Source organism: Macaca nemestrina, chromosome 18 (genome assembly GCF_043159975.1).
Source record: "Macaca nemestrina isolate mMacNem1 chromosome 18, mMacNem.hap1, whole genome shotgun sequence".
NCBI lineage: Eukaryota > Metazoa > Chordata > Mammalia > Primates > Cercopithecidae > Macaca > Macaca nemestrina.
The window spans coordinates 7,564,260-7,589,188 of NC_092142.1; the positions used below are offsets into that span (position 1 = coordinate 7,564,260).

Consider the following 24,929-nt stretch of genomic DNA (forward strand, 5'->3'; position numbering starts at 1 on the left):
AACTTTTTAGCTTGATATGCATTAGCTAATTCAATTCTCAAAATATTTCAATGAGTTAAGCTTCTATTTTAATGGTTTTACAGATGAGAAAATGCAGGTAGAGAGAGGTTAAGTAACTTGCACGAGGTGACACAGCAGAGGAGCTGGAATTTTAGTCACCATCTCACTCAAGAATGAAGCAATGTTTGGAGAGAAGGGTGACTCAGAGATTTGTAACACGGCCAAATCATAGAGAAAGCGCTGTTGACTCAAATAGGACAATCAGATAATGCAAATCTAAAGCTTTGGGTCTGAGGATCAGATGGGGCAGTGAGGATGGAGAAAGGAATACCTGAAGTCATGAGAGATGGTAAGATTGCTGAGAGGGTGCAGATATGCAGATATAAAGGGAGAGAAAAGTAAGAGGCCACACATGAAATCTTTGGCAGCAGGACTTAGTAAATAAGGCAGAGGGTTTCAGTGTTAAACAGGCTTCTGTAAATCTTGGCTTTGGCATTATGTGACATGGGCAAATCATATAACTTTCTGGGACAACATTTCTTTATTGGCAACGTGGAGGCAAGGATGCTGAAAGCACCAGACCCCACCAGGACTAAAGAAGAAAATAAGCATGTACGTCTCTGCCCACAAACTCAGTCTTGCAATAAGAAGCACAGTTTTGTGTTGTTGTGAAACAAGGTTAATTTTATCCTCATCCCCACTTTTCCTTCATGGCCAGGAAATGTAACCCCCATTATGTAAACGGTCATGATTCTCACCTGGGGCCTAGAAAGATCAAGGGGATGGAGAGGACCTGCTTAATCATCCACCTTCATCATCTCTCAGATATATAGGCTGCATTTCTGCAGACCGTATGCTTGACATTCGAATATTTCACTAAAACAAGGAACACACACCCATTCCCCTTTGGAGATCTCTGCTGCTTGCTTGATAAACTTAGACCTTTTTTTTTTTTTTTTTTTTTTTAATATGGAGTCTCGCTCTGTTGTCCAGGCTGGAGTGCAATGGTGTGATCTCGGCTCACTGCAAGCTCCGCCTCCCGGGTTCAAGTGATTCTTGTGCCTCAGTCTCCAAAGTAGCTGGGATTACAGGCTCCTACCACCTGGTTAACTTTTGTATTTTTTAGTAGAGACAGGGTTTCACCATTTTGACCAGGCTGGTCTCAATCTCCTGGCCCCAAGTGATCTGCCTTTCGTGACCTCCCAAAGTGCTGGGATTACAGGCATGAACCACCGCGCATGGTCAACTTACAGATTTTGATATTCTTACCAGCGTCTGGGTATCTCTTTTATAATCCAGATGAAATCTCTCTCTCTCTCTCTCTCTCTCTCTCTCTCTCTCTCTCGCTCTCTCTCTCTCTCTGTGTGTGTGTGTGTGTGCGTGCGCGCTCCTCCTCCCTTCTCTTTCTTTTTCTATTTTCATTATAGATACTCTCTCACTGTCCAGGCAGAACATCCAACATAATCACTTCGACAGCCAGCTTTCGGAAAAGCAAAAGCTTCTTAAAGACGGCCTTATCTTTCTGCAATGCTTGGCTCCATCCCTCCACTAACTCTATTCTTTTTCCTCCTTGAGTTCAGAGACAAAGGGGGTCCTTTATACCTACCTGTTTGAGTGATGGAAGAGAGGAGAAAACAGAAGGAGAAAAATCCTGACTAAATAGCCCCAGATAGTTTGCAACCAGGTTTGTAGAATGCTCAGCATGGTTCCTGGCATATTGTCTGTGCTGAATCAAGGGTAAGGGTAACTTCTACTACTACTATTTTTTTTTGTTTGTTTTTGAGACGGAGTCTCGCTCTGTCGCCCAGGCTGGAGTGCAGTGGCCGGATCTCAGCTCACTGCAAGCTCCACCTCCCTGGGTTCACCCCATTCTCCGGCCTCAGCCTCCCGAGTAGCCAGGAGGACAGGCGCCCGCCACCTCGCCCGGCTAGTTTTTTGTAATTTTTAGTAGAGACGGGATTTCACCGTGTTAGCCAGGATGGTCTCGATGTCCTGACCTCGTGATCCGCCCGTCTCGGCCTCCCAAAGTGCTGGGATTACAGGCTTGAGCCACCGCGCCCAGCCTACTACTACTGCTTTTATCAGCAATGGCGAGGAAAGGAACAGAGACCTGAGTCCACCCTGGACAGTTTCAGTTTTTGGTAAAGAGGCAATGGAAAGGAGAACGTTTCAAGAATGTTGGGTTGGTGAGTAAAACCAAAAGGCCATGAAGAGGTTGAAGACTGAGAAATACATTGATTGGAATTTTTTTTTAAGTTCATTGGTGACCTTTCAGTGGGCTGTTTTAATTGCTGTGGACAGAAGACAAGCATTCATGTCTGAAGGAATGAGGAAGTGAGGAGGAAGCTAAGACCCTTAGGATGGGGTGAGCTTATAAAATGTTGACTCTGGAGGAGGAGGAAGGTAAAGACAGAAGCCTGAAAGGAAGAGCTGAGATGAGTTTTAGCTGCTGGCTTGATATCCAAGTTGAGATGGCAGTGGGTCCCAGGACACCTGGAAAAAGATAGCTGTCTGGGCATTAGGGGATTGGGAGTATTAGTCAAAGAATGGTAGTCTCTGTGTAGGTATTTATGGCCTCTTCTCTCTGCCTAGAATTAATTCATTCTCATTCTCTTATCCTCTCATTAATTCTCATTCTCATTCTCTCTCTCTCTCTCCCCTCCCTCCCTCCCTCCCTCCCTCTCTCCCTCCCTCCCTCCCTCCCTCCCTCTCTCCCTCCCTCTCTCCCTCCCTCCCTCTCTCCCCTCCCATTTTGTCCATTTTCTGAATGGTAGATTCCTTTTTAGTTTCTTAAAGGTTATCTGCTCTTAACCTTCTCTTGGTTATTTTTCTGACTGCCCAAAGTTTCTTTTCCCCAACTTGAGTCTGTATGATAGGACTTTCTTCATTTTCTATGCCACTTAGCTCAGTTTGCACTTACGTTTTCATGGCTGTATTGTCTATCTTCCCAAATGTGTAGTTTTGTAAGGAGAGAAAACATTTGTTCATTTTATTGATGGATACCCAGGACCTAGCATATAGTATGAGTTTAATAAATACATCTTTTAAGTGCATAAATGAATACATGGATGAATTTGGGGGCATCTCTCTATTTTTTAAAATGAATGAATAAACGAATGTGGCATCTTTCTAGGCAGAGCTCATCAATATCTGAACCAACAGTTCCTGCGTAAAACGCTGAAAGCAGAATCTCTGATATCCTGTGAAATAATTATTAGAACTGAGAGTGAGAGATGGAGACTTGAATCAGGAAGTATTTATGGGGAAGGTAGCATTAAACTTTCCAGGATGTTTCCTTGGTATACTCATAATGGATTTCAAAGATCCATGCCTCTTGGAGGACTCCAGGAGCAGGATTTCATGAAGCTCTTCTGTGAAATGCTTCTGTTAGGCATTGGCATTTTTCCCAAAGGGATTCAAGCATGGTTCCTAAGTGTCTCAGAGCCTAACGTGGAATTGGGAGAGAAAAGGAGGGAATGAAGAGGAACCCTCGTTGGAAGTAATAATGAACCCTCCTCCAGCTTTGCAGAGCTCTGCCAGGAAGCCACCCTCAGCAAACCAGGGAACCTCCTGATGATGAGCTGGGGTGGTTTCTGAACCATGAGTCATCTTGTGCAAAGTGGCTCTGGCTTTATCAGGATGATGTGTCTAGACTTGCAGTCAACTGGGGAGCAAGTAGGAGGATCCTGGGGAGGAGTCCGGGAAATAATGGGTGAGTGTTAGTGCTGGGTTCAGGTCACTTCCTGCCCTTCAAGGAGTTAGCTTCAGGGCATCTGTTCACATCCAATATTTATTCATTATTCACCCACAGAATGCCAGACACAGTGCTTAGTTCTGGGAATCTAATGCCGACCGAGACAGATAGGACCCCTTCTCTGATGGACCTTAGAATACAGCTTGGGAGGCAGCTAGAAGACCTTATCAGATGATTGCTAATCCGAGTTCTCAGGGATGATCTAAGGGAAAAATGTGCAGGAGTCAATGTAGAGCATAAAGCACGGAAATGGAATTTTGCTAGAGTGCATCAAGGATCATTGTTATTTTATTTTTATTTTTATTTTGGAAGGAGGGGCTATTTATGGCTCCCTATACCTGATGAAAGACTGCATGTTCATTAACATATTAATGCCATTTGTAGTTTGGATGAGTTAAACTCATCTAACTTTAGTGTTTACAAGGAATGAGCTACTGTAGTCTTTTTGGATCCCTTCTTCTCCGTTACTTCATCATCCTATCCACCAGCAAGTTCTAATCCATCTTCCCTACTCTGTTCCCGCTGTCACCAGCCTGGTCACTGTCTATCACATTGACGACTGCACCGGTCTTCTAACTGGACACCATGCATCTGCTCTTGTTTCTTCTCTCCTTTTCTCTGCACAGCAGCCATAGTGACCTTGGAAAGTCATAAATCTGTCATGTCAATCCCCTTACTCCTTAAGATGGTTCAGTGGAGTCCTGTTTCTTCTTTTCTTTCTCCTCCTCCTCCTTTTCCATCTTCTCCGTATTCCTCCTTCTTCCTTCTTTCTTCTTTTTTTCTGAGATGGAGCCTCACTCTGTTGCCCAGCCTGGAGTGCAGTGGTGTGATCATAGCTCAATGCAGCCTCAACCTCCCAGGCTGAAGGGAGCCTCCTGCCTTGGCCTCCCAAGTAGCTGGGACTGCAAGCACAAACCACACCTGACCAATTTCTGTATTTTTTGTAAAGATGGGGTTTCATCATGTTGCCCAGGCTGGTCTTGATCTCCTGAGCTCAAGCAGTCTTCACCTCAGTCTCCCAAAATGATTATGGACGTGAGCCACCACACCCAGCTGAGTACCATTTCACTTGGGAAAAACAATCAGACTCGTTACCATGCCTGTGAAATGAGGTATACATCCTGAGCTTCTTGTTGATCTCATTTCGTGTCACTCTTCCATCAACCCCTGTGCTGCAGGCCACTCTGGCTTCCTGACAGTCCCTGGAATACTTTAAGATTATGTCCAAGAAAAAACAACACCATCAAAAAGTGGGCAAAGGATATGAACAGACACTTCTCAAAAGAAGACATTTATACAGCCAATAGACCCATGAAAAAATGCTCATTATCATTCGCCATCAGAGAAATGCAAATCAAAACCACAATGAGATACCATCTCACACCAGTTAGAATGGCAATCATTAAAAAGTCAGGAAACAACAGGTGCTGGAGAGGATGTGGAGAAATAGGAACACTTTTACACTGTTGGTGGGACTGTAAACTAGTTCAACCATTGTGGAAAACAGTGTGGCGATTCCTCAAGGATCTAGAACTAGAAATACCATGTGGCCCAGCCATCCCATTACTGGGTATATACCCAAAGGATTATAAATTATGCTGCTATAAAGACACATGCCCACGTATGTTTATTGCGGCACTATTCACAATAGCAAAGACTTGGAATCAACCCAAATGTCCATCAGTGACAGATTGGATTAAGAAAATGTGGCACATATACACCATGGAATACTATGCAGCCATCAAAAAGGATGAGTTCGTGTCCTTTGTAGGGACATGGATGCAGCTGGAAACCATCATTCTCAGCAAGCTATCGCAAGAACAGAAAACCAAACACCGCATATTCTCACTCATAGGTGGGAATTGAACAGTGAGATCACTTGGACACAGGAAGGGGGACATCACACACCAGGGCCTATTGTGGAGAGGGGGAAGCGGGCAGGGATAGCATTAGGAGATATACCTAATGTAAATGACAAGTTAATGAGTGCAGCACAGCAACGTGGCACATGTATACATTTGTGACAAACCCGCATGTTGTGCACATGTACCCTAGAACTTAAAGTATAATAATAATAAATAAATAAATAGAAAAAAAAAGATTGTGTCCTACCCCTGAGCATTTTTATGTGTTCTTCCCTATGCTGTTCTCCACATGGCCAGCTCTTTCTTAGCTATTGGGCTGTGCCTCAATATTATTTTCTCACTGGGACTTTCCCTTACATGCTTACCTTCTGGACTGTCAGTCAGAGCATTTTGATTGATAACAGCATTATCAGCAATGATCTCGTTTACATCTACATGTCTTTAATATGTGTCTCCCTCTCTAAGGCCACTGCATTCCAGTGAGAACCACCTCTACTGTTTTGTATATGGAATGCCCAATGCCTTGTACCATTTTGAACACAGTGTTGCTTAAACCAGTGTTGAATGAATGAAAGATGGAAAGAAAATGGTCAGCGCTGAGTCATTTTCTCTTATTTTTCTTCTCTTTTCCTTCATATCATCTGCGGACACATCTGCAGAGTATTTTGTGTGTGTGTGTGTGTGTGTGTGTGTGGTGTGTGTGTGTGTGTGTGTGTTTGTGAGAATCCATTTCTACGTATGATATAGCTGGTTTCTGACCCTTGAGATACAACTCCAGAATTGGAACTGGGTGGCTGAGAGTGCTTTAGGAGAGGTAAAATTTGTCATTAGTATTATTGTTTATGTGTGCAGTGTCCTTCATATTTTTTCCTTTTATATAGCATTTGACATTTGCAAAATGTTTTCCATTTATTTTTATGTTGGGGAAAGCAAGAAGCCGTACGTGTTTTTTTGGTGTAAGTGAGCATAAAAGCAAGGCATCTGATTCAGGGTGATATTTTTTGTCATTTTCTTTGTGTTTTGATCAGGGAAAAATTAAGAGAGAGAGAGGGAGAGGGAGAGGGAGAGAGAAGAGAAATGACGATGCATCCAACTGTTTTCCAGCTCTCTTCCACCCCACTCCCGATCCAGCTCTCAAGGAGAGGCCTAAACCACTGTAGAAAAGTGGGAACGTTCAACGACCCAAGAAAATGTGAAATGGTGTGGGGTGTGAGATTTCTTTATTAGTCAATTTAAAATAAAATGTGTCTCAGTAATTTAGAATGTGTCTGGAGTCAAGCAGAAAATTAGCCATATTCACATATCCTACCCCCTCCCCTGGAGGCAGCATGAAGCACCAATAAAAATAAAAATAACAATACCTTGTATTTATGGGGTAGCTTTCTCCCAGACCTCCTTCTCACTCACCCTTTTTATCTTTTCTGTGTCCTTGGAGGGGAGCGAGTGAGTCTATGAAACCTAGGAGTTCAGCTCTCTGCAGATATGATCCTCAGTATTAAAACTTCTCCAAAGTCGTTCATTTGATCGTACATTCATCCATGGGTTTGTTTGTTCATTTATACTATTTAGCAGTGCTTATTCAATATCTACACTGTGCTTGCTGTGTATACTGATTGTACACAGTATGTCTTAAAGGTAGTACAAGATCCTAGCAGGTAGTATGAGATCCTAGCAGGTAAGAGCTACTACTGTACGGTCCCTAGGAGCTATTTCTGTAATGTCTGTTCACAGCCAATAGAATAATGTTGTTAGTCTTTTTCTGAAAACAATCATAACTTTCTTTAAACCATGGTCTGGTCTTTGGAACATGCGTGGTTTGGTTCCTGTGTACTTTTCAAGGTCTGTAAAGGCTGTTTTGGGTTGATGTGTCTGTAGGCTTTTTCCCTTGGGGGAAAACGTCTTCACAGAATTTGCTCTTCTGGGTAATAGATGATGAATATCTCTCTAGTTTGCAAAAGTGATTGTTTAAGAAACGACATGGATAGACAGATAGACTCACTTTCTCATCTTAAAGATTTCCTCATTTTGAGAGGTCTCGGAATTATTTGAGTGTCTAATGAAAGCAAAGAACTTCCTCCCCAGAGGAATTGGTACATGTACAAAGAAAACACCATTTTTTTACTGTCACTTTAGGGTTCACAGTTTCTGGTACCCATCCTTGGGCACGATCCATGGTCACCCAGGTTAAAACCTCTTTTTTTTTTTTTTTTTTTTAAAGACAGGGCGTCTCCCTCTGTTGCTCTGGCTAGAGTGCAGTCGTGGCACAAACACAGCAGCTCACTGCAGCCTTAACGTCCCAGTCTCAAGCGACGTTCCTGCCTCAACCCCAAAAAGAGCTGGAATGACAGGCATGAGCCACTGCGCCTGAATCTAGACCTATTTAGAAAGTTCAAGTGTGAACTTTCAGGGATGCCATAGAGAGCCCTCCCTTCCTGACAGCATTTATTAAATGATGGTTTTCACTCTGCACAGCAGCTTCCCTCCCCTTTCCCCAGATAGTCTCCCTCCCACCTACCTATGAGAAAATAAAATGTTTTCCTCCATCACTATGAAAAAGAGCCCTAAATCAATAGCAAATCAAGCTATGGAATAAAGGAGTCTTTATGGACCGAGAAGGTGATTGCTGAAGGTTGCCATTTAGCAGCATTGGGTTTGTGTCTCCCTGGGGTCTCCAGCAGCCCAGTGTCTCTGATGTGAGGCACCTTTGCCTACATGAAGGTCAGCCCCTTTCTCCCTCCCCCAGTGGAGTGCAGGGAGATAAGAATTCTGAAACAAGTCAGCTGGCAATTTTGTGGTTTTTTTTTTAAAGATTTTCTTCTAGGCAAACCCTAGCTGAATGTGACTGGTCTGCTCTTTTGGTACCAATCCTAGCTTGACAGTGATCCCTTTCCAGATATGAGCATCTCCAAGTCTCAGGATGGTTTTGCTACAGTCAAGGGGCACCATCCCAATTGTTTCTTTACCCCACACCCTTTTTTGTTCTTTGTTTTTTGTGTTTTTGAGATGGAGTCTCACTCTGTGGCCCAGGCTGGAGTGCAGTGGCGTGATCTCAGTTCACTGAAGCCTCAACCTCTCGGGTACAAGAGATTCTCCTGCCTCAGCCTCCTGAGTAGCTGGGATTACAGGCATGTACCAGCACGTCTGGTTCATTTTCTTGTATTTTAAATAGAGACGAGGTTTCACCATATTGGCCAGGCTGGTATCAAACTCCTGACTTGAAGTGATCCATCTGCCTCGGCCTTCCAAAGTGCTGAGATGACAGGCGTGAGCCACTGCACCCGGCCTTCTTCCCCTTTTGCCATGTAATTTTTTTTCTTGCACTTAAAGCAAGTGCAGAACCTCATATGATGATCTACATGCACCTACTGTGTTTTACCCCTCTTGGTTATGTTAGTGTGGGTATTTAGGAGCCATGCTCATTTTCAGGGCATTTAATAGCTGAATTCGGTTTTATTTAGATACTGATAAGGGTCTTGAAATTTAAAGACTGTATCGTTAAGCTTGACATCTCCCGGTGGTATGGCCCTGTATTAGGGAGACATAAAAAACACATATGAGTCTCCCTCTCCCTCTCTCTCTTTCTCTTTCTGCACACACACTACTTCTCCACGGCTCCTGCATGTGGCCAGTCCTCTTCCTTCACATACAGCCCGGTTCTCTGAGGTTTCCATCCCCTCAAGTCCATGACCCTCTGGCAGAGTAGCCGTAGTGGACAGGCACACCCTCCTTCACTGCCTTCCTTTCTATGCAACTACTCACCCCATCTGTGGCTACAGTTTGATGACTGACTGGGGTCTAAGAGTGCTGTGATTAAAACTGCTAACTCCCCACTTTTTTGGACTGTTCCAAATTGGGGCAAGCATGAGTTTTAAAATGCGCTTTGCCTGTCAAAGCTTGTCTAGATTAAGGGATGAGCAATGGCTCAGTGTCATTTACCCCAGAGCATGAACTGTTGGTCCTAGTTCAAGCCCCTTACCCATCTCCCATGAGACTAGGCCTCAGACTCCCCTGCAGGAACAGCAGATGCCACGTATTGAAATTTCTAGTTTCTCTGGCACTAAAAATGATAGCTCTGCTCGCTTGTAATATATGTTGCCTTTGAAATGCACTTGCAGCGATGGTCTTTCCTGTGCAAAGGCAGAGAAGAAATCGTCACATCAGTGTACTTTGCTGAACCAGCTGAACCCCTCGCCTACCCAGAAGCTCTGTCACCCCCACTGAGATTGGCTAGCTGGTGATGATGAACAAAGGTGGTCTTCAGCTTTCTGATACTAGGGAGAGCTAGGATGCATAGGCCATCAGGGTTAACTTTTGTATTTCTTTCAGGTCTTCTTGGGTTTCTCATTGAAACAAAGCAAGAGCAATAAGCTTATGATACCCAGCATATTCTCCAGCACTCCAGACTCAGAACCCAGCAGACAGCATAAAAAGAACAATGCAGCTGGGAGCAGTGGCTCATGCCTGCAATCCTGGCACTTTATGAGGCTGACGCAGACAGATCACTTGAGCCCAGGAGTGTGAGACCAGCCTGGGACACATAGTGAGACCCCCAACTCTAGTAAAAATACAGAAATATATCCTGGGATGTGGCGATGCCTGTAGTCCCAGCTCCAGGGAGGCTGAGGTCGGAGGATCATCTGAGCCCAGGAGGTCGAGGTTGCAGTGAGCCATGATTGCATCATTATACTCCAGTCTGGGTGACAGAGTGATACCCTGCATCAAAATAAATAATAAAAAAGAATACTGCTTTTTTTTTTTTTTTTTTTTTTTTGAGACAGAGTCTCTCACTGTCACCCAGGCTGGAGTGCAGTGGTGCTATCTCAGCTCACTGCAAACTCCGCCTCCTGGGTTCACGCCATTCTCCTGCCTCAGCCTCCCAAGTAGCTGGGACTACAGGTGCCCGCCACCACACTGGGCTAATTTTTTGTATTTTTAGTATTTTTAGTAGAGATGGGATTTCACTGTATTAAACAGGATGGTCTCGATCTCCTGACCTCATGATCTGCCCTCCTCGGCCTCCCAAAGTGCTGGGATTACAGGCGTGAGCCACCGCACCTGGCCAGATGCCTTTGGTTTCAACTGCAGTTGGTTCTAGTATTTATTTGCATTCTGTTACATTTCAGACCTTGATGGTGCTTGAATGCTGGCCTCCGGACTCTCACTGCGGTGGGAGCTATGCATGTCACACTCAACACGTGATTCTATTAATTCATCAGCCAAGAGCCATCAAGTTGATGTGGCTGAAGCCAAGGGACCCTTTAGGTTTACTCTTGCTTCATCTCATGGCCTCCACCTTGACACTGAGGCTGTTGCTATGGGCGATTACCTAGTTTTTTTCTCAGGAGAAATCTGATCAAACAGCATGTTGAGTTTGACAGCAAACAAGAAAAACCATAGGGTCATTGACACGTTAAAGGATTTCCGTGGAAGCCATTATTGGGATAAGCGAAGACTGAAGAAAAACAAATGGGGGTTATTTTTCTAAATGGCTTTTCAAGAAGTAATTGTGTGTGTCTGTGTGTGTGTATGCAGGTATGCACTCTTTCGGGTCTTTCGCGTCTGTTAAATTTTTATTTTTTGCAATTTTTATTTTAGGTTCAAATGCTACAAACACAGGTTTGTTACATGGGTAAATTGTTTATTTAATTATTATTATTATTATTTGAGATGGAGTCTCACTCTTTGGCCCAACCTGGAGTGCAGTGCTGCAATCTTGGCTCACTGCAGCCTCCACCTCCCAGGTTCAAGTGATTCTCCTACCCCAGCCTCCTGAATAGCTGGGATTACAGGTGCCTGCCACCAGGCCCATCTAATTTTATTTTTGTTTGTATTTTTGGTACAGACAGACTTTCACCATGTAGGCCAGGCTGGTCTCAAACTCCTGTCCTCAAATGATCCACCCACCTCAGCCTCCCAAAGTGCTGGGATTATAGGCCTGAGCCACTGCACCTGGCCCTAGTTTTAGTTTTTTTCCAACATTTATTTTAGGTTTGAGTGCACACGTGCAGGTTTGTTACATGCATATTCCTGAAGTTTGGTATACAAACTGCATGTTCCTGAAGTTTGGTATACAAATGATGCTATAACCCAGGTAGTGAGTGTAGTACCTGGTAGACAGTTTTACAACCCTGGCCTTCCCACTCCCCCGCATCTCGTAGTCTCCAATGTCTGTTGTTCTCATCCTTATGTCCATGTGTACTCAATGTTTAGCTCCCACTTATAAGTGAGAATATGTGATATTTGGTTTTCTTTTCCTGCATTAATTCACTTAGACTAATGGCTTCCAGCTGCATTCACGTCACTGCAATGAACATGATTTTTTTTTTATGGCTGCATAGTATTCCGTGGTGTATATGGACCACATTTTCTTTATCCCATCTGCTATTGATGGGCATCTAGGTTAATTTCATGTCTTTGGTATCGTGAATAGAGCTGCGGTGAACATGCGAGTGCATGTGTATTTTTGGTAGAACAATTTATTTTCCTTTGGGCATATACCCAGTCATGGGATTGTTGGGTTGAATGGTAGTTCTCTTTAAGTCCTTCGAGAAACCTCGAGATTGCTTTCCACAGGGGCTGGACTAGTTTACATTCCCACCAACTGTGTTAAGCCTTCCTTAAGGAGTAATGTCTAATTAGCACCTTGCAGTCACACAACAGGTACACAAAGGTAAGAGCTGCCACTTCAAGATCAGAGGCCAAATGAGAAAGTTTCTCTTTAGCAGAACACTCAAGATGAGCGGACAAACCTAGTCACAGCCAGTCTCTAGGGAGTGATGCACAATTGACTTAGACAAACAAAGCAAAAAATGCTGTTCTCAGGGCTGACTCAGAGGAGTTACACCAAATACTGCGTGGAGTCTGTTAGACCAACAATTAAGATGAAAACAAAACTTTAAAACAAATGGAAGAAGTTTAAAGGCACACTCTAGCATGCTCTGGATGCTGTTTATGGAGGAGTTTTCCTTTCAGTGTTGTTTGTAGGCAAACTCCAAGAAGCCTGATTTTAGCATCTGTACAGGCCATTATCAGATTAATTTTTTTGCATTAACTGATGCTTCCCTCTTTTTAATTTTTCACCTCCTCTTAAGTTCCTTCTCTACATATTTTAAAACCTCTTTTGCTGTGTACATCTCAACTTCAGATCTTTTTCACACGGTGAGAAGAGGCTGTATATATTTAATGTTTTAAGGCTGTAATGCTGAGTTGTTCCCTGAACAGAAAACATAGCTGTTTGGTCGAGAATGGAGATTTTCCAAGTTTGATTTTCTAACGATTCACCGTTTCCCTTGTACTTGTGATAAATTCCAGTTGTGTAGTTTAAATGGTCATTGAATAGATGTGCCGCTCTGCTGTCTACAGTTTTAACATGCTTGAATGATCTCAAAATGAGGCAGTCGTTTGAACAGAAACCCAAAGAGGCCTGGGAGGCAGAGCTGCCTGAGACTGATTCTGAGTTCGGCAGCCCCAGGCACTTGCCCTCTGAGTATGTTTGTAGCAAAGTGACCCTCGGGTCACCTTTTTCGTTCTTCCTTCTGCTCGGAGATAGTCAGATGACTTTGCATGTGCCTAAAATCAGTTTAGTCTGATGCATTTCATTTCAAGAAGGCACAAAGATAGGAAAACTTGGAGCCATATTAGTTTGCTTCCTTCCTGGCTTAGAGAGTGTTTCAAGAGAAGAGGCCTTCTGGTCTACCAAGTCTACCCTTGTTCTTTTTTTCTAAAACATTTCCTTTCTCACAGCGGGAGACAGTCTTTGAAAACCCAGGTTTCCAGACATGGAAGAGAGAAACCAAGTATTGGAAATCATTTCCTACTGCCCAGTTTCCCCAATTCTCCTCCTTCATGTTTTTTTATTCAAAATCAAGGCTGCTGGACTTCCTGGTGCTGTTTTGATGTGGTAGAAGAGGGAGTTGCAATATGACTGCTGGCTTGTGAAGGAGTTGTCTGTAGTCATACCACTCAGGATGCAGGGTAAAGAGTCAAGTCTCTTGGTTTTATCTCTCAATAATCATAAAAATACATCCATTGATTTCCTATTCCATTCCCACTGGTGAGAGGCTTTTCCTTAAGACCAGTGTCTTTCCTGGATTGGTGCAAGCTTACTGTGGCTCTTTCTTTTTCTTTTCTTTCTTTCCTTTCCTTTTTTTTAGAAAGGGTCTCATTCTATCACCCAGCGGGAGTACAGCAGTGCAATCTCAACTCAGTGCAACTTCCTCCTCCCAGGCTCAAAAGATCGTCTCACCCCAGCCTCCTGAGTAGCTGGGGTTATAGGTGCACACCACCACACCCAGCTAATTTTTGAACTTATTTATTTTATTATTATTATTATTATTTTTTGTAGAGACAGGGTTTTGCCATGTTGCCCAGGCTGGTCTCGAACTCCTGAGCTCAAGCTATATGCCCCTGCAGGCCTCCCAAAGTGCTAGAATTATAGGCATGAGCCACCAGGCTTGTCTTCCTGTGGCTCTTTCCTTCCCTGTCCACACCTGCCTCCACCCCATTCTGACAACTGCAGCCCTAGTGACTTTTCAATTAAGTAATGTCTAGCCACACTGCTTCCTAGTGAAGACTCCTCAAAGGCTCCCAGTGGGGGCCAGGCATGGTGGCTCACGCCTGTAATCCCAGCACTTTGGGAGGCCGAGGTGGGTGGATCACGAGGTCAGGAGATCGAGACCATCCTGGCTAACACGGTGAAAACCCGTCTCTACTAAAAAAAAAAAAAAAAAAAAAAAAAAGTTAACCAGGCGTGGTGGTGGGCACCTGTAGTCCCAGCTACTTGGGAGGCTGAGGCAGGAGAATGGCGTAAACCCAGGAGGTGGAGCTTGTGGTTAGCCTAGATCGCGCCACTGCACTCCAGCCTGGGCGACAGAGCGAGACTCCATCTCAAAAAAAAAAAAAAAAGGTTCCCAGTGGGAGTAAGTCTTCCTTATGTAGCCCTTTTTATCTGACCCCTACTCACTGTCTCAGCTAAACTCCAGCCACATCTCATGGCTTGTTATTTGCAAAATATGCCATGTTTTTCGCATACTCAGACTTTTATGTGTGGTATTTCCTCTGCTGGAACCCTTCTCCACCTCTGTTCTGACTCAACAGAGATTACAGCTCTTATGGGAAGCTGTGAACCTCCTGCCCCAGTGGGGTTGCCTGTTCTTCCCTCCCTCTTTCCTTGTGCTTATTCCAGTCATAGGGCTTTCATGGTCTGTTGATGTTTCCTATCAGCAGCCTCATTCTGCTAGAACATGCACATCTGAAGGACAAAAAATATGTTTTATTTACCTGCTGGCTGGCAACCATGTAAATGCAAGAGGTAAAAGAGACGCCTCCACCTATGTGTGCAACCTTGGCTGTGTCTCTTAATTCTTTCTGGACCTCTTTGTATGTCTCCTTGGTTGTGTGTATATTAGACAGTACCCACCCTATGTTAATGCCCTATGATTTGAGATTATTTGAGAATGTCATAAATTGGTCCCCGGGCTGTGTTTGAAAACTGCTGAATCACACGCTGCGGTGTAATGTCAGCCACAGCTTCCACCATTATTACCACTCAGTGATGGTAACAATCCCATAAATGATGACACCATGAAGAAAGTAAGGGATGGCTACTGTTTGATCAACTCTTAAAAGATGATTTCTCTGTTAGATTACATGGCCCACTTTCAGGATATTTTCTTCTCTATTGACAATGTAATTCTTTACGACTGCTATCTCCTCCAGGAAGAATTATGGAAAAGTACAGTGATGTTTAGAAAGAGATAAGTCAAAGATTGTTTGGATATCAGCTGTTAACTTTTTGCTTCTTACTTGCAAAATAAAACAGAACCAGCAGTGTTCACTGGAGCATGTGTGGGTTATTAATAATTTACTCTATCTATTGATGCTTGTTAATTGCAGTAGCTGAGAAAAGTTAGTTAATGATGTGCCTGCTTATACCACATTGTAATTATGATGGTAGTTCCCCTATTATTAGGGCTGAGTAGGTGTTCCCATTAGAAACCTTAATTTTCAAGCTGATTGTCTTCACCATTTTAAATTACATTGGGCCACATCTTGGCAGACACTTTCTGAAAGCAGATACGCTCCTTTCCAAAATTATTTTTATGGTAGCGCAGAAGTTCTCTCCCTCAAATGACAGAGGCTGTAAAGTGTGCTCTACTTTCAGGAACTATTTTGTTAAGCCCGAACCAGCAACGTCCTATGTAAACTTATCCCAAAAGAAAGAAAGATGGTTGTTGAACTAGAGGCTACCTTGGGCCAAATCAGATCTCGCTGGGGAAGTAAATTTTTAAAAGTCAGCCCTGGAGTGGGAGATGGGCTACGCTTTTCTTGCCTTCCCTTGGATTCAGGCTGGGGTGCAGTGGCGCCGCACCATCTCGGCTCACTGCAAGCTCTGCCTCCCGGGTTCACACCATTCTCCTGCCTCAGCCTCCCTAGTAGCTGGGACTACAGGTGCCCGCCACCACGCCCAGCTAATTTTTTTGTGGTTTTTTTGTGGTTTCTTTTTTTTTTTTTTTTTTAGTAGAGACGGGATTTCACTGTGTTGGCCAGGATGGTCTTGATCTCCCGACCTCGTGATCCGCCCACCTCGGCCTCCCAAAGTGCTGGGATTACAGGCGTGGGCCACTGCGCCTGGCCTAAAGTTTATATTTTTTGACAGTGAGATTTATTGGCTCATGAAAATTAGAACTGCAAGAGATATGTCGTCTTCAAGCAGAGCAGGGTAAAGGGCTTAAACTAATGTCACTAATGTCTCTGCTTGTTCGTCATCCTTCAGCTCCCTCCTGAGTGTTGACTTCGTTCCGGAGCAGATCTTCTTCACAGGGCTACTTGTAGCCTCTGGACCAGTGCTCCCCAGCCTTTTTGGCATTAGGGACTGGTTTTTCCAGGGACTGGTTTTTCCGAAAGTTATTCGTTGAGCACCTATGATGTGCCAAGTGTTGTGAGATTAAGAAATAACCAGGATCACCTCACTGCCTTGGAGGATCTTCAGTCAGAGGAAGACATGGCAGAGATACTTTAGTTATAAGCTCTAGTGCTGGAAAGGAGACAGGTGAAAGATACTGAGGACAGAGGAAAGAGACTCACTCATCCGTCTCTGCCTGGGAGAGTGAGGAGTGTGACAAGCATTTCATGTGACTGTGGGAGGAAGTTTGAAGACAATTTTTTCAGGGATGGGAAAATGGAGGGAATGATTTCAGGATGATTTAAGTCCTTTACATTTATTATACACTTTGTTTCTATTAGTATTACTTTGTAGTATATAATGAAATAATTACACAACTCACTATAATGTAGAATCAGTGGGAAGCCTGAGCTTGTTTTCAGGCAACTAGACAGTTCCATCTTGGGGTGGTGGAAGTGACAGATCATTAGGCATTAGATTTTCATAAGCCACATGCAACCTAGGTCCTTTGCATGCACAGTTCACAAGAAGATTTGTGCTCCTATGAGAATCTAATGCCGCTGCCGATATGACAGGAGGTGGTAATGTGAGCTATGGCGAACGGCTGTAAATACAGATGAATCTTTGCTTGCTCGCCTGCTGCTTACCTCCTGCTGTGTGACCTGGTTTCTAACAGACCATGGACTGGTGCTAGTTAATGGCCTGGGGTTTGTGGACCCCTGCTCTAGACTATATCATTGACAGCTTCTGTATTGAAGCAAAGTAAGACCTTCTCACACATGGGTTCCATATATAAAATAAAAGAAGATATCAACTCTGTTGGGATCACATCCTCACCCTTGAGCTGATCCTTGGAGCTAGAAGGAGAGTGAATTTTGATTTCCAGCATATACCATGTGTCCATAACGGTAGCACAAATAGGCTGTGCATAGGTTTAGTAAACCCACCCTAATGGAAAGTATTCTATCAGTGGAAAGAGAGATGTTGCTACCAGAAAAAATATAGAAGGGATAATGGGCAAAGATTAAAAGATAAATTTACTACTCCGTGGTTGCATCCAGTACCTAATCCCAACCCTTGGCTGACCTGATAGACAAATAAATTGCCATCAATTTTAATGGTCATCCTAGTTCAAAACACCATTAAAGCTTTTATTTCAACTAGGATCTTTACAAATGGTGGCCGTATGGTCTGGTGCTACCAAACAGTTAGCTTTGTAATCTTGGTAAAGATAGGCAGTTAGGTTCCTTGGATTCCATTTGCATCGTTGATAGTGGCCTCTCTGTTGTGTCAGTCTTATTGGAAAGATGTGAGTCTAGTATGTGTAGATGTCAGCGAAAAGGAACTTATTTTGCTTTGGAAACGCAGCATGGGCAAAATAAGTTGTGTCCTGGTTATCTTGACTCCTGGAAAAATAGTTTAGAATTGTTTCTGTTGGGGTCCAGGCATGATATTTTATGTCCAAGCATGGTGGACCATTTTCCCTCACTGGAAGAGACAATGGAAAGTGAGTGGCACTGAGTCCTGTATGAAGGCTCTTAATCATTTGCAAGACTCAAGTGGACATAAAAGTGCAACAGAGATGCTTTCTGAGAACAAACAAAATCTGGGCAAGGCGGGAACCAAGGAGTGGCCATTGCTGGTGCACAAAACCTATTTTTTCTCATGAAAGAGAGTGTGTTTATTTGTGATTCTAATATGTTTTTTTGTTTATCATTTGGTTAATTATGTAGAACCATGGCACGGTCTAATATTTTGTACAAAAGTTGTCTCTTAATGTTATAATCTGTCTGCAGAGAAAAATAAAAGCAGCTAAATATCCTCCTTCCCTCCTGTTATGAATCTGTCTGTGTCACTTGTGGACATAAACATGTTTTAAAAAATTCTGCAAGAACTCAACTTTGAGTCTGGTAATGTCTATCAAATGCGTACCTGGAGGCATGGATCAGAATCTCCTGAACTTTTTCATGTTTGTTAATTTATTTCATTTGATAAACATGATCTGATTTACTCTATGGCCAAACTATAAATGCAACCTTCTATTTTAGTCTTTCCTTCCTGTCCCACCTTCCAAGGAAAGTTTGATTTAGGGAGAGAGGACATGTATTGGATCAAAAGGGCATCTGCTGGCCGAGTGTGTTGGTTCATGCCTGTAATCCCAGCACTATGGGAGGCTGAGGCAGGTGGATCATGGGGTGAAGAGATCAAGACCATCCTGGCCAAATGGTGAAACCCCATCTCTACTGAAAATACAAAAATTAGCCAGGCATGGTGGTGGTGGGCGGGGGATGGGGGGCACCTGTAATTCCATCTACTTCGGAGGCTGAGGCAGGAGAATCGCTTGAACCAGGAAGTCAGAGGTTGCATTGAGCTCTAGCCTGGTGACAGTGAGACAATGTCTCAGAAAAAGAAAAAAAGAAAGGAAAAGACATCTGTTTTGTTGTTATACTTGTTTTCAGTTATCATGAGGGTACAAGTACCATGAGGAAGATGCCCTCAAAGAGGCGGCTGTCAGATGTTTTTGTTCTTGATACTAGGCAGGGAGGAGATAGAGGTAAATTGTTGTAGTTAGGCATTAAACCTGGTTTAAAAAAAAACACCTTTTAAATGAGGAGAATGGAGATAAAGAGAAGAAGAATGCTATTGACATCTCTGTGGATTTGCTTCTCAATTTATCCATCATCACCATCATTGTTGTTTTTGTTACTAGTATTTAAGCAACAGATTTGGTTAAATAATGGGCTAGAACTTACAGGGGAATATTTGCAGATAGAAAAGCACTCAAGATTGTTTTCGCAAGTTATAGTTTATCATCCGAAAGTTATTCGTTGAGCACCTATGATGTGCCAAGTGTTGTGAGATTAAGAAATAACCAGGATCACCTCACTGCCTTAGAGGATCTTCAGTCAGAGGAAGACATGGCAGAGATACTTAGTTACAAGCTCTAGTGCTGGAAAGAAGACAGGCGAAAGATACTGAGGACAGAGGAAAGAGAATCACTCATCCATCTCTGCCTGGGAGAGTAGAAAAACTACCCCTGAAGAGTGTGACAAGCATTTCATGTGACTGGGGTGGGGGGGAAGTTTGAAAGATATGGTCCCATCACAGAAAGACTGTAGATCTTTCCTAAGATTTACCTGACAAGAGGTCGTTTGCTTGAATCCACTCAGTGACAGGACCTTCCCACAAGGCAGCCATTTTTCCATGCCTTGAGTTGTTAGAAAGTCTTCCTTGTGTTAAAACTATGTATACTTAAACTTGAAGGCATTTAGAAGATACTGAAAGTAAGTGGGCAGTTGTAAGAAAATGGGAATGGAGAGGCATAAAACTTAGTTAGGGAAATGGCTAGACCATCTTCGTTTAAGTGTGTGTGTGTGTGTGTGTGTGTGTGAGAATATTTGCATTTACCACATGTTGTATTCACGGAGCATCAATGAGTATGGGATACACATTTTACCAAATGCTTTATGAGTGTTATTTAATGTTGTCAACAATTGTATGAAGTTTGTATTCTTATCAAACCCACTTCATAGGTAGGGAAACTAGGATTACAGTTTTATCACTTTGCATAATGAGGGAGAGAATAGGGATGTTAACTTTTCTTAAAATAACTTTATCCTCAGAATAATATTTTGACTTGAATTAGGTGGATTCTGTACAATATAAATTACTATTGAGCTGGAATATTTTGTGTGTGGGGGGGAGGGGTGCGTCTTAGGTATGTGTTTTCCTTCAAGATAACAGGGCAAACTCTCCAAAGCCTCTTGTTTCAGAAAGATAAACAACTGTTATCAGCCTACAGATTTTTGAAGAGGCTGAGTACTACCACAAGATTTATTTTAAAATCAAGCTGAAACAAAGTTTTTAGCTTTCTTTAAAAATTCATTTTGAGAGAGTGAACGTCGTATCATCACCTTTAGAGTTCCCGAATAGTAAGTCTTGAGAAAGGAATCAGGAGTTGGAGGATTGGCCAAGTACATTGGCTACCTGTGATCCCAGTCGTTTGGGAGGTCGAGGTTGGTGGGTCATTTAAGCCAGGAGTTCAAGACCAGCCTGGGAAATACGGCAAAACTCCTTATCTACATAAAATGACAATAAAAAATAGCAAGGCGTGGTGGCATGCACTTGTAGTCTCAGCTCCTTGGGAGGCTGAGATGGGAGGATTGCTTGAGCTCGGGAGGTGTAGGTTGCCGTGACTGGCGATTGCACCACTGCCCTCCAGCCTGGGTAACAGGGAGAGACCTTGTCTAAAAAAGAGAAAATAGTAGTGGAATAAGAGAAATACTGATATTCCCAGGAATTGGGCTGTGGAAGAGCTACCAGTCACCTGCCCTCCTCCCTTCTCCTTCCACCAGAAAAAAAATATATATACATACACACACACATGTGTATATATAATCTATATATGTGTATATATAATCATTCACCTATTGTTCTAATATTTATATATGTAAATGTGCTATATATAATATCTATGTGATGGACCACATATAGTGGTCATAAAATTGGACATAAATTTTATGTCCATATAATTGGACATTAAATCTCATTCGTATACCCCATTAGAAACTAATATATTTTTCCAGGAGCCAGGATAACTGTGTAATATGTAGATATGTTTTATATATATGTATATATACATACACACATGTATATATATGTGTATATTATGTATACATGTAGAGATGGAGTTTCACCATGTTGCTCCGGCTGGTCTCAAACTCCTGGGCTTGAGCAATCTGCCCACCTCGACCTTCCAAGGTGCTGGAATGACAAGTGTGACCAACGTGCCTGACCGATCACTCAACTCTTGATTCCTTTCTCAAGACTTGCTACTCTGGAAGTCCATATATATATATACATACACACACACACACACAAACATACATATATATGTACATATACATGTATATACATATGCTGGAAGTCTATATATGTATAATATACTACCTTTTATTTTTAATAGTTTTATAGTATTCCCTTTTATGAGTGAAACATTTAATGGATTCCTTATTGATGCATGTTAAATGGCTTGGGTTTTGTTACTTTTCTACTTCAAACTCTGCATCTATGTATACTTCTATCTCTCTGTACTTGTATATGCACAATTATAGGATAATTTCTTAGTTATTTAATGGGTAGATGGATTTACTTTTCATAGATATGGCTAGTATGTGCCCTCTAAGAAAGTTTTATCCATTTACATTCGTACAATATATGTGATAACCTGTTTTCTTTTTTAATTTTTATGTATTTTTTTTTTTTGAGATGGAGTCTCGCTCTGTCCCCCAGGCTGGAGTGCAGTGGTGCAATCTCAGCTCACTGCAAGCTCTGCCTCCTGAGTTCACGCCATTCTCCTGCCTCAGCCTCTCAAGTAGCTGGGATTACAGGCGCCCGCCACCATGCCTGGCTAATTCTTTATATTTTTAGTAGAGACGGGGTTTCACTGTGTTAGCCTGGATGGTCTCGATCTCCTGACCTCGTGATCAGCCCGCCTCGGCCTCCCAAAGTGCTGGGATTACAGGCGTGAGCCACTGCGCCCGGCGATAACCTGTTTTCTTTACAACAAAAAAGTGCCTTTAAAAAATTTTTTTCCTTATAATAAACACACATCCTCTGATGTCAGATTGTGAAAGGCTGAAGGAAATTTACAAGGAGCTCTCCCGTTTTCCCCTATTATGCTTGATTATGCTACTAAATATTCAGCGACTTCCATGCTATTGAGTGTGGGAGAAAGCAATCGTATTCTCATTGGCACAGGATAACGGAAGCAAACTCACCTGAGCGTCGTTTCAGCCTTAGAATTGCAGGCTGGAAACCCTCTTCTTGCGTGTTTGCATTGGCTGGCGGCTGGCTGTCCTGAATGCTACCCAGGCTCTCAAAATGGGAAGACAGACCATATGCTTCATTACTAAATGAATTCACAGGACAAACGATCACAGAAAACATGTGTCGTACGAGACACCGTTTCAATTTGGAAATCAATGTAGGGTAGATGGAAGGTTGCAGCCCACGTCAAATGCACTTGGGATCTAGTGTTGCCACAGTGTCAAAGGAAGTTTTACGGCAGCAGATAGGTGCGGTTCTGCCCTGGAATGTTGGCACTCTGGGATTGGTCGGGGGCCTATGGAACCATTCGGAATCCAGTGAACACAAACCATGGGGCTTTGCATAGCTTAAGTCCAGGCACGTGAAAATATCCGAACGGCGTCTGGGAGATCTGAATTTCCAATATCATTGGTCATTTGATCTAAACTGGATTAAGGTGGTGGAAATGACGGTATCTCTACACACCATAGCCACTCTACATGCAGTCCCACACATCACCTCATTTTGTGGCCACTGCAGCCCTTCGCTGGGCAAGTGGAAACAGCTTCACAAAAATCAGACTCCAGGCAAGAAATTAGATTTACGTGTTTTTCCTTTGGTTTTAAAGAAAACGTAGATAAAAATCTGATAGTCTACTTCAGGGAGGACGAATATATTTCAGCTTCTCTGTTCACTTTGATCCATTGGTGGAGACTTCCAAGGAGCTGTGTTTGCTTTTTCTTAATTAAACATTTAATGTTGAGATGGTTTTAGATTTGTAGATTGACCAAAAGCTGTAAGAAATAATACAGAAAAATTATATGTAGCTTTTACTCAGGTTTATGCAATAGTAACATCTTGAAAAACTACAGGGTTGGCTGAACGCGGTGGCTCAAGCTTGTAATCCCAGCACTTTGGGAGGCCGAGGCAGGTGGATCACAAGGTCAGGAGTTCAAGACCAGCCTGGCCAACATGGTGAAACCCCCGTCTCTATAATAATACAAAAATTAGTCGGGTGTGGCGGCGGGCGCCTGTAATCCCAGCTACTCAGGAGACTGAGGTAGGAGAATCACTTGAAACTGGAAGACAGAGGTTGCAGTGAGCCGAGATCATGCTGGTGCACTCCAGCCTGGTCAACAAGAGTGAACTCTGCCTCTAAAAGAAAGAAAGAGAAAAACTACAGGGTTACGGTTATCACAACCAGTGATTGATATTACTGATGTAGAAAGATCTACTGATCTTACACAGACATTGGTACCACCTACTGATGCAATCTGCTGGTCTTTTTCAGCTTTCGCTAGTTAAATTTGTACTCATGTGTAGGGTGTACATTTATGTGATGTGTGACTGTTTTTATACTGTGTGTATCTATGTCTGTGTGGTGTGTGTTTGTGTGGTGTGTGTGTGCCTGTGTACTGTGAGCATGTGTTTGTATGTGTGTGCATGTGTGTGTTTTATGGTGTGTCTGTGGTGTGTGCACACATGTATGTGTGTATGGTGTGTCTGTGTTTGGTGCTTATGTGTGTATACATCTGTGTTTGGTATGTGTTGTTTCTTGGTGGTGTGTGCATATGTGTGTGTGGCGTGTTTGCATACATATGTGTTTGTGTGGTGTTTATATGTCTCTGTAGTGTCAGCACTTGTGTGTGTGTGTGTGTATGGTTTGTGTGTGTGGTGTGTGTGTCTTTGTGCATGTATGTGTAATTATTTCTATTACAAACATTTATCACTTGTGTAGGTTCATGTGTCCACTACCACAGTGAAGATATACAGCAGTTCCATCACCGCAAGGATCCCTCAGATTCCTCCCATTTCTCTCCCCCCTACCCCTGTCCCTAACTGCTGGCAACCACTAACCTGTTCTTTATTTCTAAAGTTCTATCACATCAAGAATATTATATAAATGGAATCATACAGGATGTAACCTTTGGAGACTGGCTGCTTTTTCTCTGCGTAATGCCCTCGAGATTCTTCCAAGTTGTTGCATGGGCCAATAGTTGGTTGTCTTAGATTGCTGAGTAGTACTCCATGGTATGAATCTACCACCCAAGAATCTTCTTCAATAGAGACTCTGAGGCTGAGCAGGAAAGGGTGCCATTCTCACCGAGTCATGCCTGTCCCAGAGACAGGGATTGAGAGGGGTCGGCAAGCCCCTGGTGAACCTGCTTGGCTTACATGCATGCACTGACGTTTGAAAGAAAATCACAAACGGGAGAGGATTAGCATCTAACTCACTCCAGAGATCAGTATCCAGAATTCAGAAGGGTCATGAGGGCTGTCACTAATGGGGCTAGTGATAGGTTAGAAATCCCGCTCCGTGCGCTAGGACTGTAGCTTCCATGGCGGAAGGCAGGATTTGAACATGAGTCCCCATCCACTTGTTCAGTGATCTATCTACTCCACGATGATTGCAGTCGTCTCCCACTTTTCATGTGTGTTTGTGCTGGTTCTGGAGAGTGCACAATTTGCAGCAGGCAGTTTTGTTTGGATCTGCCAAGTACAAATGTGGCTGGCTAGTCTGTCGGATAGCCTGATAAGCCCCCAAAATTCCTGTCTTTCCTCCCTGCCATCAAATAGCTGGGCTCCTCCAACAGCCAAC

At 43.1% G+C, this 24,929-nt stretch overlaps 1 protein-coding gene and 1 pseudogene across 1 annotated transcript in view; one reads left to right on the forward strand and one right to left on the reverse strand.

The window, feature by feature from the left end:
• LOC112424282 (small ribosomal subunit protein eS26-like) overlaps positions 1–22,471 on the reverse strand; it is a 34,352-nt pseudogene extending 11,881 nt beyond the window's left edge.
• Positions 1–24,929, forward strand: part of LOC105467818 (RNA binding fox-1 homolog 1) — a 2,482,591-nt gene that overhangs the window by 1,903,959 nt on the left and 553,703 nt on the right.